At 39.5% G+C, this 14,627-nt stretch overlaps 1 protein-coding gene across 3 annotated transcripts in view; it reads right to left on the minus strand.

Moving 5' to 3' along the window:
- Positions 1-14,627, minus strand: part of Gigyf2 (GRB10 interacting GYF protein 2) — a 130,843-nt gene that overhangs the window by 113,635 nt on the left and 2,581 nt on the right. For all 3 annotated transcript variants that reach the window (XM_055616280.1, XM_055616279.1, XM_055616278.1), the window contains exon 2: positions 10,049-10,113. The gene's annotated coding sequence lies outside the window, so the exon portion shown is untranslated. The remainder of the gene's footprint in view (positions 1-10,048; positions 10,114-14,627) is intronic.

The following is a 14,627-nucleotide window of genomic DNA, read 5'->3' on the forward strand; positions in this document are numbered from 1 at the left end:
CAGCACTTTAGCAACAGAGATAGCAACCCAGCCTTCAAAAGGTTAATTTTTATTAATTTTATTTGTTTTGAGTTTTATATGTATATGTGTAGGTACATGCATACCTTGGCATATGCGAGATCAGAGAACAAATTCCAGGAACTGGTTCTCTCCTTCTACCATATAGGTCCCAGACTGAACTCAGGTTAGCAGGCTTGGCAACTAAACTAGCAACAGCCAAAAACAGTGAATTTTTTTAAAAAACTAAACTTGTTTAGAGTTAGGTCCCCCCCAGCAATAATAATAATAATTTAAAAATCAGTTTCTCAAGAAGGAATTCAAGTGATGTTACATATGGTGTGTGTATGTGTGTAAAATGAAGAAATAAGAGACCATAAGCGTGAGCGATAGCAGGGAGAAGTACATGGGCTGGAGGCAGAAGGGGGAAGAAGAAAAGAAAATAACTGTAGCTTAAATTAAAATAGAAGATGTAACTACAACGGACAAATTTATCAAGATGACTATTAAGAGTGATATGATAAACCACACCACTGGTGTGTTCTCTGTTCTCTTTTGTTTGTTTTTGGTTTTTACTTTTTATATTTGAGACAGGACCCCACTTTGCCTCAACCAGCCTGGAACTCACTAGAACAGGTTCACCTTGAACTCAAGAGGTCCACCTGCCTCTTCTATCTCCTAAGTGTTCTCTTATGATACAGATGAATTTTCTACTCTGTGACCTTCTTCCTAAAAACCCACAACCGCACATAAATCATGAGGAAAATACCAGACAGACTCTACTACAGCCATGCTCTACAGAAACGTCTGACCAGTGCTAAACCTATCGAGGACATCACAACAAAGGGAGCAGTCAGGGCCAAAGCATGAGGGTACAAACTAAATGGCATATGAGATCCTGAACGCTATCTATCCAAAAACAAAGCACATGGGATAAGAATAAATGAAACGGGATAAGAATAAATGATAGATTTTAACAACAAGGTGTCAATATTGGCTTACTAACTATAATAATGTATGACAGAAACAATGTCAACATGGGAGAAATCTATATAGTACCCTCAATTTTCTGTAAATCTATAACTGTCCTTAAAACTAAAGTGTATCATAAAAACAAAGGAAATTAAGGCTATAACTGTAAAACTTAACTTACTTGCATTGAATTTCTCTTTTTGGTTTGGAAACATTTTGGTGATACGAGGGACGGAATGCATGATTCTGTGTACACTAGACTGTATTACTGAGCTATGTTTCCAGCCATCTGCCTGAAGTCACCACCTACTGTAACTAGGTGGGACTTCCAATGGAGGACAACACCAACCCACCCATAAAATCTTTGACCCAAAATCTGTCTTGCCTACAAGAAGTGTAGGGATAAAGATAGAGCAGAGATTGAAAAAATAGCCAACCAATGTCTGGCCCAACTTGAGACCCACCCAAGCCAACCCTTGACACTAAATGATATTCTGCTCTGCTTGCAGACAGGAGCCTAGCAAAACTGCTTTCTGAAAGGCTTCATCCAGCACCTGATGGAAACTATTCAGAGACCCACAGCCAAACAACAGGCCAAGCTCGAGGAGTTTTGTGGAAAAGCGGGAGGAAGAATTGAGAAAGCCAAGAGGGGTCAAGAACACCACAAAAGACCTACTGAGTAAACTAGGCTGGGCCCAAAGAGACTGAGCCAACCGAAGAGCTTGCATGGGCTGGGTCTAGACCCTACACATATGGAGCGATGTGCACCACGGTCACCACTCTCTTACTCTGAAAAGCGCTATCTCTAACTCTGTTGCCTTCCTCTGGGGCCCTTTCCCTGACTTGTCTGACCTCAATGAAATACGTTTAGTCCTGCTGTGACTTGAGGTACCAGGGTGGATTGGTGCCCTCTGGTGGGGGCCTTGCTTCAAGGAAAGGGGGAAGCGGGGAGGGGCGTATAAGGACAGGCCTAGGAGGAGAGGAGAGTGGGGGCTGGGATCCAGCTGTAAAGCAATTAAATAAATAAAATTAAAAATTAAATTTTCAACTCAAAAAATTAAATTAAAAATAATAAATAAGGTGTGATTAACACATTCCCACCAGTAGTATTAGCATGTGAGAGGCAGGCACAAGACAACTGCTATGAGATTAAGGCCAGCCCAGGCTACATATCAAGTTCCAGACCAGCCTGAACTTCTAACTACTATTAAGTAAATAAAAGTTCCTCAACCACACTAGCTGCAGCTTGCATACTCAATAAACATACAGCTACCATACTTACTGGTCAATGGTGACTAACAGGACAGTCCATCCCAGCATAAATTCTGTTATTATTTTTAAAGTAATTGTAACTGATTTTAACTTCCTTAAATCTGCACCTACTCAATCCTAAAAATCTTCAATGAAGGCTCTAGGTTGAAACCTAGCATGTTTAGCTTGTACAAGGCCCTGGGTTCAATCCCTAGCAACAACAAAATGTAAACCTCAATGATATGTGATTACAATTCAAACAAATATTAAATAATTTATGAGCTAGAGACATAGTTTAGTTGGTAGACTGCCTGCCTTTCATGTATGAAATCCTGGGTTCAATCCCAAATACCAAAGTAACTAATACATACATGTAATCCTGGTACTCAGAAGGTAGAGACACAGGTTCAGAAGTATAATGCCAGCCTGGACTACATATGGCCCTGTCTCATAAAGGAGGCCCAACAATATTAAAATTCAGTGTAAATGTGTAAATTTTAACACTGAATATTGTAATATCAAAACTATTTCCACCATAGTACTGTTAAAATATCATTTGCCGCCCCATGCAGTGATGCACGCCTTTAATCCTAGTACTTGAGGAGGCAGAAGGAGGTGGATCTCTGTGAGTTCAAGGCTGGCCTGGTCTACAATTTGAGTCCAGAACAGCCAAGGCTACACAGAGAAACTCTTGTCTCAAAAAACTAATATATATATATATATTAGTTTTACATATATAAAACATATATATATGACGTATATATATATATATATATATATGACGTATATATATCTGAGCCAGCACTGTAGTAACCACGCAGTAACCAGCACTGTTACCGACACTGTGCCAACATTCCAGCCACTAACAAGGAGCTACACTAGCAAGCAGTCTACTCACTTCCAGCAGCATGTATTACAAAAGAGGTGGAAACAGCACTGTTTGCTTAAGAACATCTTGTTTGATAAACTAGAAAAAACTAATGTGCGTATGATTTAATAATGTTTGCTGAAATAGAAATAAGCTAAAGCACTAACTTCTGCCACCAATGTCATCAAGAAAGGCACAACTACTCAAGAGTCTGAGATCTACTAAGCTGTTTTTGTTGTTCTTGTTTTTTAAGGAAGATTATTTTAATTTGAAAAGAAAAACAAAACAGGTGACAATCAAGAGTTGGGTTATGTTTTCAAAGTAACACTATAAGAAAAACAACTGAGAGCTTTTGTTGGGTCTTCGGTAACTTTTTGGAAGTGTAAACTGATCCCTTCTACAGTTTGAATACAACTCCAAAGTTCATACACTGGGAACTTCGCCAACACAACAGTCACAGAGATGATTAAGTGAAGAGGGCTCTGCAGTTAGCCAGGGGTGTGGTTAGTCACCACTAACGGAAGTAATCATCAAAGCAAGTTCAAAGCCCTCCCTCTTCCCCTGGCTCCCTCTCACCCTCTTGCCAGCCTGAACAAAAGCCTATGCAAATGCAGGTATGCTCTTGGAAACGCAGGCCAAACCAAGAGCCAATAAATAAATAGTGGTAAATACCTGAGTATTCTGTTACTGTAGCAGAAATCAGCCTAAGGCAGGTCCTAAGATCAAAGCAGACTAGAGATAGGCAATGATAAACTCTTGTCCAGGATGTCCAAAGCCCTGAATTTAATCCCCAGTACTGCAAATTAGCATATACCTCAGAGATAGAGGAAAACATAATAAATAAAACAAACAGCCAGGTATGATGATGACACACATCTGTAATCTCAGTACTCAAGAGGAAGGAGGAGTCCAGCAGGTTCAAGGACAGTCTGGTCTACACGGTGAGTTCCAGCCCAGCTGGAACAAAGCCTGATCCTGACTCAAAAATCAAATTAAAATAAACACAAGCACACACCCTGGAAAGTTTATCAAGGGGCCTAAAAGATCAACGTGGCCATCATCAAGATCTAAAATGTAACAGCACAGTTTTCAAGCTGTATCTGTCTCAAGCTGAAGAGTTGTCTCAGCAGTTAGGAGTACTGGTTGTTCTTCCAAAAGATTCAATTCCCAGCACCCACACGGCTGCTCCTCATCACCCAGTTCCAAGGGTTTTCCCGCAACCTCTTCTGGCCTCTCTGAGCACTGCATGCACATGGTACGCAGAAATACATGCAGTGGGTACACAGTGTGACCGGTTCTCAAAAACAAAACAGAAAGGTACTTTAAATGTTAGTGTATGAAGCTGAGAAATGGCTCAGTGGTTTTAAGGGTACTTGTTGCTCTTGTAGAAGACCCAGGTTCTGTTCCCAACACCTATGTAGCAACAATCTTTACCTCCAGTTCCAGGGGCTCTCTTCTGGCTTCCCCAACACCAGGCATGGGTACTGTGCACATACACACATGCAGGTAAATATTCATACACATAAAAATAAATCTAAAATAAAGGTTTTTGTTTTTTTGTTTTGGGTTTTTTTAAGATTTATTCATTTTATTTTGTGTTTTGCCCACATGTGTGGCTGCACACCACAGGCTCCCTCATGCCTTTGGATCCCCTTAAACTGGAGTCACAGATGGTTGTAAACTACCATGTGGGTGTCAGAAACCAAACCTAGATTTTCCACAAGAGCAACAAGTGCTCTTAACCACTGAGCCATCTGTTCAGTCCCTAAAATAGTTTTAAATGATGGTGTATAGCTAGAACCTGCACTCTCAGGAAGAAGAGGCCACAGATCTCCACACACTGAAACGCGGGATAAAACTATCTCAAAAAGCAAAAGCCAAGGGGGTTGGAGAAATGCCTTAGTGCTTATGAGCACTTACTGCTTTTCTAGAAGACACAGGTTCAGATCCATCTCTAGCACTAGTTTTAGGAACTCTAACCCCCTCTTCTGAATTCCTCAGGTACCAAGCACATATGTGGTGTACACATATGTGGTATATATATGTACTTACAGGCAAAATATTTAACAACAACAACAAAAATAAAACTAAACTTCTAAAAATCATGTAAAGTTTTAGACTCAAATTTACCTATTTATATAGTAATAACATCATAAAAGATGATAAAAGCTACCATTCATTGAATGACTACTTCATGTTAGGAATCACTTAGACATTTTAGACTAATTCCCAGACATTTAGATTAATTCCCACAACTTCCCTAGGATATACCTTACAGTTAGGAAAATAAGGTTCCAAGTAGTTAACTTACCTAAACCTTCAGGCAGTAAGTGACAGATAATTAAATGTGCATCTTTCTACCTTTCACTATATACTGATAGGAACCTCAATACTGTGATGGCTAATCTCAACTGCATCTGGAATCAACTAAACCCCAAGCTGCTGGGCACACCTGTGAGGGATTTTTGATCAGATTATGTGAAGCAGGAAGACCCACCCTAAACGTTTGTGGCATCTTCTGGTGACCACCCACATAAAGCGCGTGGAAGAAGGAAAGGTTGCTTTTTGCCTACTTGCCTCCCTCACTCTCGCTTGCAAGTTCATCTCTCCTGCTGCAGCAGCATCCCTTCACTGATACAGACTCAACTTCTTCGAGATGCCAATGCAAACTGAAGATCAGCAACAACCCAGGAATCGTCCAGGCCTTCATGCCCAATTGGGACTCCTGAGACACCCAGCCTCATGAAATAAACAACTATTGGATTCTAAGACTCTCCAGTATAAGACAGCCATTATTGGATTACCTGCATTGAATCCTGTAGGCCAATCTAATAAATCCCCTTTTAGAGTGTGTGTGTGAGTGTGTGTATGTATGTGTGTTATCTGCATGTGTGCATTTTCATTCTACCAGTTCTATTCCTTTAAAGAATCATGCCTAATATACCTTCTTATCTCCTTGTAATTTTCAGAGTAATTTGCTTCCTGCTTTCCTCAGTCCTCCTCGTTCTGTTCCATTACTACCCCTCCCCCTTTCAGTAATCATAGTAAGTACTCTTTTCAAGAAGACCATGTTCTTATACTCAAGAAACACAGGTGTGTAAGGAGCTTGGAAGTCTTCCAAAAAGTTGTCTGTTTCCAAACCACAAATTCTGGTTCTCGGAGCACTGCTCTTCCAGGATATACAATGCATCCAGTTATACAATGGCTATGGTCTGAGCAGTGCTTCATCAGCTCCCAAGCAGAGAACCCTTGGATATGGCTATCTCCTTCACAGCTATGCGATGATGATGCACCAATTAGAAAGTACCAAAACAATTCTGCCATCAGTTAATTCTCAGTCTCTATAACCTAAAAACCAAATGCTGAAAAAACTAGAGCTCCTAAGACTTCCTCCAGGCCCAGAGCAACTTGAATACAAAAAAACTTTTGTCTCAAAAGAACATGCTAGACAGGGCTAGAGAGATGGCTCAGTGGTTAAGAGCATTGGCTGCTTTTCCTGAGGACCTGAGATCAATTCCCAGCCCCCACATGACAACTCACAAAATACCCTCATACCGACATACATACAGGCAAAACACTAATTCACATAAAAACAATCTTTAAAACAAAAAAACATGCTAGCCATTAAAGATGACTCTAATAAAAAGTAATACTGTTTCCCTACTGCTTTGGAATAATATGCAAGTATTTCTTTTCGTTGTTCTTTCGACAAAAGAATAAAAATTCATCGTTCTAGAGTTGGTTGTGAGGGTGCATACCTTTAATTCTAGCTGAGGGAAGCAGAGGCCAGCCTGGTATACATAGCAAGTTCTAAGCTAGCCAAAGCTATGTAGCCAGACCTTGTCTCAAAAACAACAAAACCAAACCAAAAAACTCAACATAAGAAATACAACTGTACCATCAACATGGCCATGTCACATGATAATCTCACCCTTTGAGCCCATGTTTTCCAAAGAGGGATACCCAGGACCTATCAAAATTTTTTCACAGAACATGTGAAAAACTCACAAAACTCTGAATGTCTTCACCAATAGAGTTACTAAAATAGATCATTTGAGACAACTCTTCTACGTTAAAAATAAATAGAGCTATAATCTGCTAACTAAAAAAGTCTTTGGGCTCGGGAGATGACTATGTCAATAAAGCACATGCTGTACAAGCATTAAGACCTCACTCTGGATCTTCACCACCCATGTAAAAAGTCAGGTATAGTTGATGCACTTATAATCTCGACAATTGATGAGCTCCAGGTTTAGTGAGATCCTGTCTCAAAAATAACAGCAGAGAACAATTGAGGAAGCTACCTAATGTCAACCTCTGGCCTTCACATGCCCATAGACACATGTAAACATGCATCCATAAATGTGTAGGTGCACACACCAAAACATCTTCAGTCAGAAAAAAAAGTATAGTAAGTCCAATCTGTGACCTATTATTACATAAATGTACCACTTTTATTAGTAATTCCTACACTTAACCTCAAAAAAAAAAAAAAAATCTAGATACGTAGACTGGAAAGATGGCTCATCAGGTAAAAGCACCTGCTGCTACACTAACAAGCTTGAGTTTAAACATAGTGAAAAAAAAAAAGTTGTTCTCTCCTCTGATTTACACAGACTAAATGTAAAAAGTTTAATCTATCTATGTGCAGGGGATATAATTTTGTTTGTTTTCAGGACAGGGTCTCATTGTATAGCTCTGGCTGTCCTGAAACGCACTATGTAGAGCAGGCAAGCCTCAAATTCAGATATATTCTTGCCTCTACCTCCCAAGTGCTGGAATTAAAGGCATGAACTACCATGCCTGGCTATAAAATTTTAACTTAAAATTAGAAGTCAACAAATATATACGCAACAAAAAAATTAGACACAAAATGTTCCACTGGGAAAAGTTGCCATACACTGGGCATGGTGGCACATGCCTGTTCATTCTAGCATTGATTGGCAGGGCAAAGAGAAGACAATCACTCATGAGCTCCAGGCCACTGTGCAATTCTACATAGTGAGTTTAAGGGGCATGCATTGCTATCTTCAAAACAAACAAACAAATAATGGATAAGGGATGAGATCAGAGACTATAAAGTTTCCAATGGCAAACATCTGTAACCACAGCATTTGGGAGGTAGAATCAGGAGTACTGGGAGTTCAAAGCCAATCTCAGCTACATAGCAAATTTGAGGACAGCCTTGGCTACATGAGACTCTAAACCCCCAAAAAAGTTTAAAGTCAATAATGCATGCCTATAATTCTAACACTCAGGTCAGAAAGCAGGAGGGGGAGGATTGCAAATTCAAAGCTAGCTTGGGTTATACAGTTTGGTCCTGTTTCACATACATACATAGACAGAGTTTACTTAAGGAGCAAAGGATGTGGCTCAGTAATAAATCATGTACTCAGACATACCCAATACCCTGGCTTGGACCCTACCCTAACACCATATTTAAAACAGTAAGTTTACTTCCAATTTCCTAATAATTGTAGCGTATAGAAATACGTAATTTCTAAAGTCTATACTATGTTACTTATCTTCTCCAGGAACTGAGTAAGTACTACTACTCTTTATTCTTGTTTCTTTTCTTTACCTGTTTTTGGTTGAGAGGGGATCTCACTACATGGTCCTGGTTCGCCTGGTACTACTACCCTGTGCAATAATGTATCTATAAATTCTGAATACAGCTTCATGAGTTACTCAGAACTATAAAAAGTATCAACAATTAAAACGTATGAAAGTAAACAACAATTAATTTTTCTACACAGCAAGGTCACCTGTTTCATGTTACATCACTAAACTTTTATCCTGAGTTTCCCCACTCCAAATCTAAATCTTTTTCCTAGTGAAATAAATGGCTCAGTCAGAAATGATACTTGTTGCCAAACCTGATGATCTATGTTCAATGATTGCTGGGCACAGAATGGTTGAAGGAAAGAACCAATCCCTGAAAGTTGTCCTCTGACCTCTACAAATGCCATGACATTCACTCCACACACATACTCACATACATACATACATACATACATACATACATACATACACATACATAACACAAGAAATTTTTTAATTAAAAAAAAAAAAGTGAACTGGGAGGTTCATGCATGGTAAAAATTACTGGGCCTCATTCTCCAAAATAGATGCATGTAGTTGCATTTTCAGGACATCTAAGTTTAGCAAGATATAAAAATGTTCTAGAATGCTAGAACAGAAAAATGTCTAGAGGTTTCCATTGGCTCCACCTTAGAAAAGCTACCACCATACACTCCCTAAGATCTGCCAACAGTCTTGGAGGCAAATGGAGGACTTAAAACTCACTGTATTTGTCTTTCTGGAGCCCAACCCTTGCCACAACTAAATGAAACAAAGATGGAAAACCAAATCAAATGGAGTCACCATATTTCCTTCATTGGAGCTAAGACCCTACACTAGTCATCAGTTTGCTGGTGTCACTGGAGCTCAAGTTTACCTGTAACCCCAGGAATTAAGCAGTCATTTTCTTCAACATGTTTGCTAAAGCATAAAGTCCTGACTACAGAAACATTTCTGGTTCAAGTCCCTCATGAAGGAACAATTCTTGGGTTCTCTGAAAATACCTTGGCCCCTCAGCACATCTGCCCCCAAAACATTGCTCTTCCCACTCCTTGTCATCAAAAAACGTTATAACAGTTTAAAAAACAAAGTCACGCTATGACCAATCTAGATAGGATATGTTACTTTGATTCATAAAAGATCTGAAAGGTACCAGAAATTTCTTCTCACTGTCTATAACCTCAGAAGAAATAATGGGATTAAAAAACAAAACAAAACAAAACAAAACAACGAAAGGTAAAAGCAAGTCAATTCTATTTCGGGTGCTATGGATAAAACTCAGTGGTAGAACACTTACCCAGCACACACGGGCTTAAATACTTAAGGAGGTAGGGGACTACTGGCATGCAATTGCAACTGTGTGCTTCTCTTCAAACTTACCTGTTCAAAAGTTCTGCTACCTCACACCAGGAGACTTCAGCAAATGTTTTCAGGTCTTTTTAACACTGTAAACAATGAAGAATATTAACGTGAATCACCTAGCAATCTCGGCAAACCTTATATTTTACAGTAGCCCCAGCCTGATTAAAAAAGGAGCATCTGGCGCGCTTGTAATTAGACCCTCTACCCCCAGTAGCCTGTGCCTGTAGTAGCCTGTGCCTGTAGTACTCAGGGCTAAGCAAGAGAGGTAACTTGAGCACAGGGGTTCAGTACCTGGGCAGTAGAGCAAGACTGTCTCAGAAAACAATAAAAAAAGTCAACAGCAAACCAGACTCCGTTACATCTAGAGAATCTATAGGAAGTTCTACAGAAAGATGGAAAAGTATAGACCTCAAACAAAAGTCTTAAGTGGTTTTGGTGACAGTGACAAATGAACACCATTTGGGAATTCAAAGAAGTGATTACTTGGGGTTTTCCCTCAAAACTGCTTTAAAGCGCTGTGGTACTAACCTTTAAAATGTATCTGATGTCAGGAAGGAAAAAAACAGTAACAGCATCACAACACTGTGAATCCTATGCAAATAATCCCTGAGACCCCAAAATGTGATTGATGCAAAATGTCCAACATGTAAAGCCTTCAGATGTATCTTCAGCTGCTAAATCACAACCTGTCTGTTTTTGAGATAGAGTTTCAACTGTGTAGTCCTGGTAAACTCATAAAAATCCACCCACCTCTGCCTTCCAAATGCCAGTATTAAATGCACCTATTACTATAGCCTAACCTATAGCCTGCTTTTAATGCTGTGCAGAGACAGAACCTTAAAAACCTACAAGCGGATTTGGAACTACAAAAGTGTTCTCAAGCACAACTATAAGTAGTTTCTTAGCTAAAATAAAATGAGACAAATACTGTCCCAAAAAGATTAGGATGGTGGCACATACCTGTAGTCCCGGTACTGAGGAGGCAGAGAGGCAAGAGGACCATTACTCTGAGGCTTGCCTGGACTACACAGCAAGAGCTTGTCTCAGAGGGCTAGAGAGATGGCTCAGTGGTTAAGAGAACTGGCTGCTTTTCCAGAGGACCCAGCTCCAATTCCCAACACCCACATGTCAGCTTACAACCATCTCCAACGCCCTCTTCTGGCCTCTGCAGGCACAGAGGCATGCACATGGCACACAGAAATACATGCAAGCAAAACACCCATAGACACATAAAATTAAACAGTAATTTTTTAATTAAAGTTACGTTGAAATTTTATGAGCTGTATGAAAACAATGAGAAAATCCATTCCACTTTTAATTCTGTAAAAAGTAACATTAATATCCTTAAATTCACCTGATAGCCTTGGAAATCTAACTTATATTTTTAAATTATTTATTCATACGTACGTGTGTGTACCTGTGTGCATGATGGGGGAGCTGAAGAGGCCAGTAGAGTATCTGACCCCTCTAGATCTGGCTGGCAGTTGTGAGCCGCTGGGTATGGGTACTGACTGAACCCAGGTCTTCCTGAAGAACAGCAAGTGCTCTTAGCTGCCAAGCCATTACTCCAGCCCCATAAACTCTACATTTTTTAAAAGGGGAAGAAGAGGGAAGTAGAACTAGATAATATAACAAATTCTCCTATGGACTTAAAAATTCCAACATATCTTTTAAGCTCAAGTTAATAAAACCTTTCAGTTAACAACCACAACAAAAAGTGTTTCTTACTATGGGGAGGTAACCTTGAAAACTTTTTCTTGTTTTTGAGACAGTCTCTCTTGTAGCCCAGGCTGGCCTCAAACTCACTATGTAGTAGAGGATAACCTTGAACTCCTGATCCTCCAGCCTCCACCTCCCAAGTGTTCGGTTACTGGGCTGTGCACCATGGCTGTTTAGAAAACATTTTATAAAATTAAGTTTGGTGACTTAAAGGAATATTTTTTTTTCTTTTCAGATTTCTTCCCTCCTGACCTCACACAAAATTAAGGGCAAGTCAACAACGGTATCATTTTATATTCCTATGAAATTAGTGTATTTCTTATTCATATGAGAACTTGGCAAAATATAATCTAGTCAAGAATATGCATATGGGCTGGAGACGTATATAACTAACTCAATGGAGAATATCGGCCTGGCATGAATGGGGACGGGGCAGCAGGAAGTGCAGACTAGCAACCCTAGCACTCCGGTTAGAGACAGGAGGATCAAGAGGTTCATGGTCATCCTCAGCTACATAGTTCAAGGCTGGCTTGGGCTACACGACCTCCTGTCTGGGCGATGGGGTTCAGGGGACACAACTGTGAGACAGTTCAGTGGTATGGGCACTTGCCCTTAAGCCTGATAACATGGGTTACAACTCCAGGGACCTGAATGGTGGAAGGGAAGAGCCTATTCCACAAAGCTGTCCTCTAACCTCTACAGACATTCTTTTTAAACAAAAGAAATTAAGCAAATTTATAAATTAAAGTTCAAAATCATTTAATTTTAGTGATAGAATTCTTCAGGAAGTCAAAAATCAATGGCAACTCTACAACATCTACCAGAAAACACTAATAAGAAAGCCACCAAGATGGCTCAGGGAGTACAGGCACCTACTGTCAAGCCTGATAAACTGATTCAATCCTTGGGACCCACATACTAGAAGGAAAAAACCAACTTCCACAAGTTGTCCACTGACCTCCACAAGCACCTAATGGCATGGATGCATTCATATACACATACACGCACACACACACACACACACACACACACACACACACACACACACAAATGAATAAATGTAATTTTAAAATAACACTAATAAAGGTAAAGGGGAAGGTGAAAAAAAAGGTTCAGATTTTTACACGAATTAATTGCTTTACAAGCAATCTTAAGAAAATTCAGTTTTGGTGGCGCACGCCAGTAGGATTTGCTAAAAAAGGCAGAGAGGATCACAAGTTCTAGGCCAGCCTGGACTATATAATGTTAGTCTTGGAGTGATGGCCCTCGCCTTTAATACTAGCACTGGGGAGGCAATGGCAGGCGGATCTGAGTTCGAGAACAACCTGGTCTACAGAGTGGACAGGACAGCCAGGACTACACAGTAAAACCTGTCTCAAAAAAACAAAAAAAGAAAAGAATTCAACTGTTGAAGAAAGATGGTACATTTAACTTGCCTCTAATATACATAGATTAACCCCAACATAAACTGTAAATCAAAACCTATGAGACTGGTCTAACTATAGAATAAAACAGAAAGTACAGAAAATTTAATAAGCAGGGGCTAATGGAAAACTGCAAAAAAAAAAAAAAAAAAAAAAGAGCAAAAAGAAAAAGTCAGCGATTTTTAAACAGCACAAAGCATACATCTTTTAGAAGAGTCAGGGATAAAATAGTTTGTCTTTCCACCTAAAAAGGTCTTCCCAGACAGCAATTACTACCAATATATCTTCCATTGTGAAGGTCAACAAAATGAAAATACATGTACACAGTATTCAAATGCAGAGTCATGAGAACAAATAAACAAATAAATGACATCAAAGACGTTGTACTTTGAAAACGTCATTCCAAAGTTTCAGCAAGGCAACATGATGTAGCCGCAAGGAGTTAGAACACTACCTCAGCACTGCCACTATGTCCTCTTTAGCTGCAAAGCTCCGTTCACACTGCTCCGACCTTGTAACTCCCATCTTCTTGTGACTTTGAGACAAGTCTACTATAAATTATTTTTCATATAGGCAATTCAGCAGCAAAAAAAAGGGGGGGACCCAAAAGTCAAAATATTAAACTTACCAGGTAAGCTAAAATGAAAGATTATTATATCAGCCATTTATGAATATGAAAATAAGCTGGAAGCCCCTAAGAAAAAAAATTTCCCCAGCCTACTAAGCATCATTAATTAATTAGTCTAAAAGGTAAAAGAAAAACAGAAAACACTCTACACAAGCAAAATGGCTTAAGGGATATCCAAAGAAATTAGGAAAGAGAGAAGGTCCCTAAACCAGTTAAAACTAGGCTGGACTGTATAGAATTAAAAGAAACTCTACTAACCAATTAGGAATAATTTGAGCTAATATACTGACCCATTGATTATATTCCTTAACCACTAGCGTCAAGGGACAATTCCTCATTCCCAAGTATTCTGCAACTTTCTATTCTTTTTTGTTTCAGCAATACTGAGGGCTGAAACTAGACATCGGGCATGCTAGGCAAGTAGTCTACCACTGAGCTAGCTCTTCTGAGTCTCAGTGTCTCACTAGGCTCCCAGGCAGTCCCTGAGCTTGCAGCACTAAATTTAAATCAAGAAGCTGGGGTACCCTTCTTTAAAAGTCATTCGTTTTAAAAAGTATCTCCATGCAGTCTAACACCAATGACATCTAAAATTTTAAGATAAAAAAAATTCATTATAACTCCCTGAAAGAGATGACCATCCTGAGTTTTCCAGATGAATAGGAGGGAGGGATCTTCGCTCAAGTTTATAGAATCTGATTTTCCATTGATCTCAGCACTTGAGAGGCTAAGGCAGGAGAAAAACTGGTTTGAGACCAGCCTGGATTACAAGTGACAAACACACACACACACACACACACACACACACACACACACACACACACACACA

This window comes from Psammomys obesus, unplaced genomic scaffold (genome assembly GCF_907164565.1).
Source record: "Psammomys obesus unplaced genomic scaffold, mPsaObe1.curated_primary_1811, whole genome shotgun sequence".
NCBI lineage: Eukaryota > Metazoa > Chordata > Mammalia > Rodentia > Muridae > Psammomys > Psammomys obesus.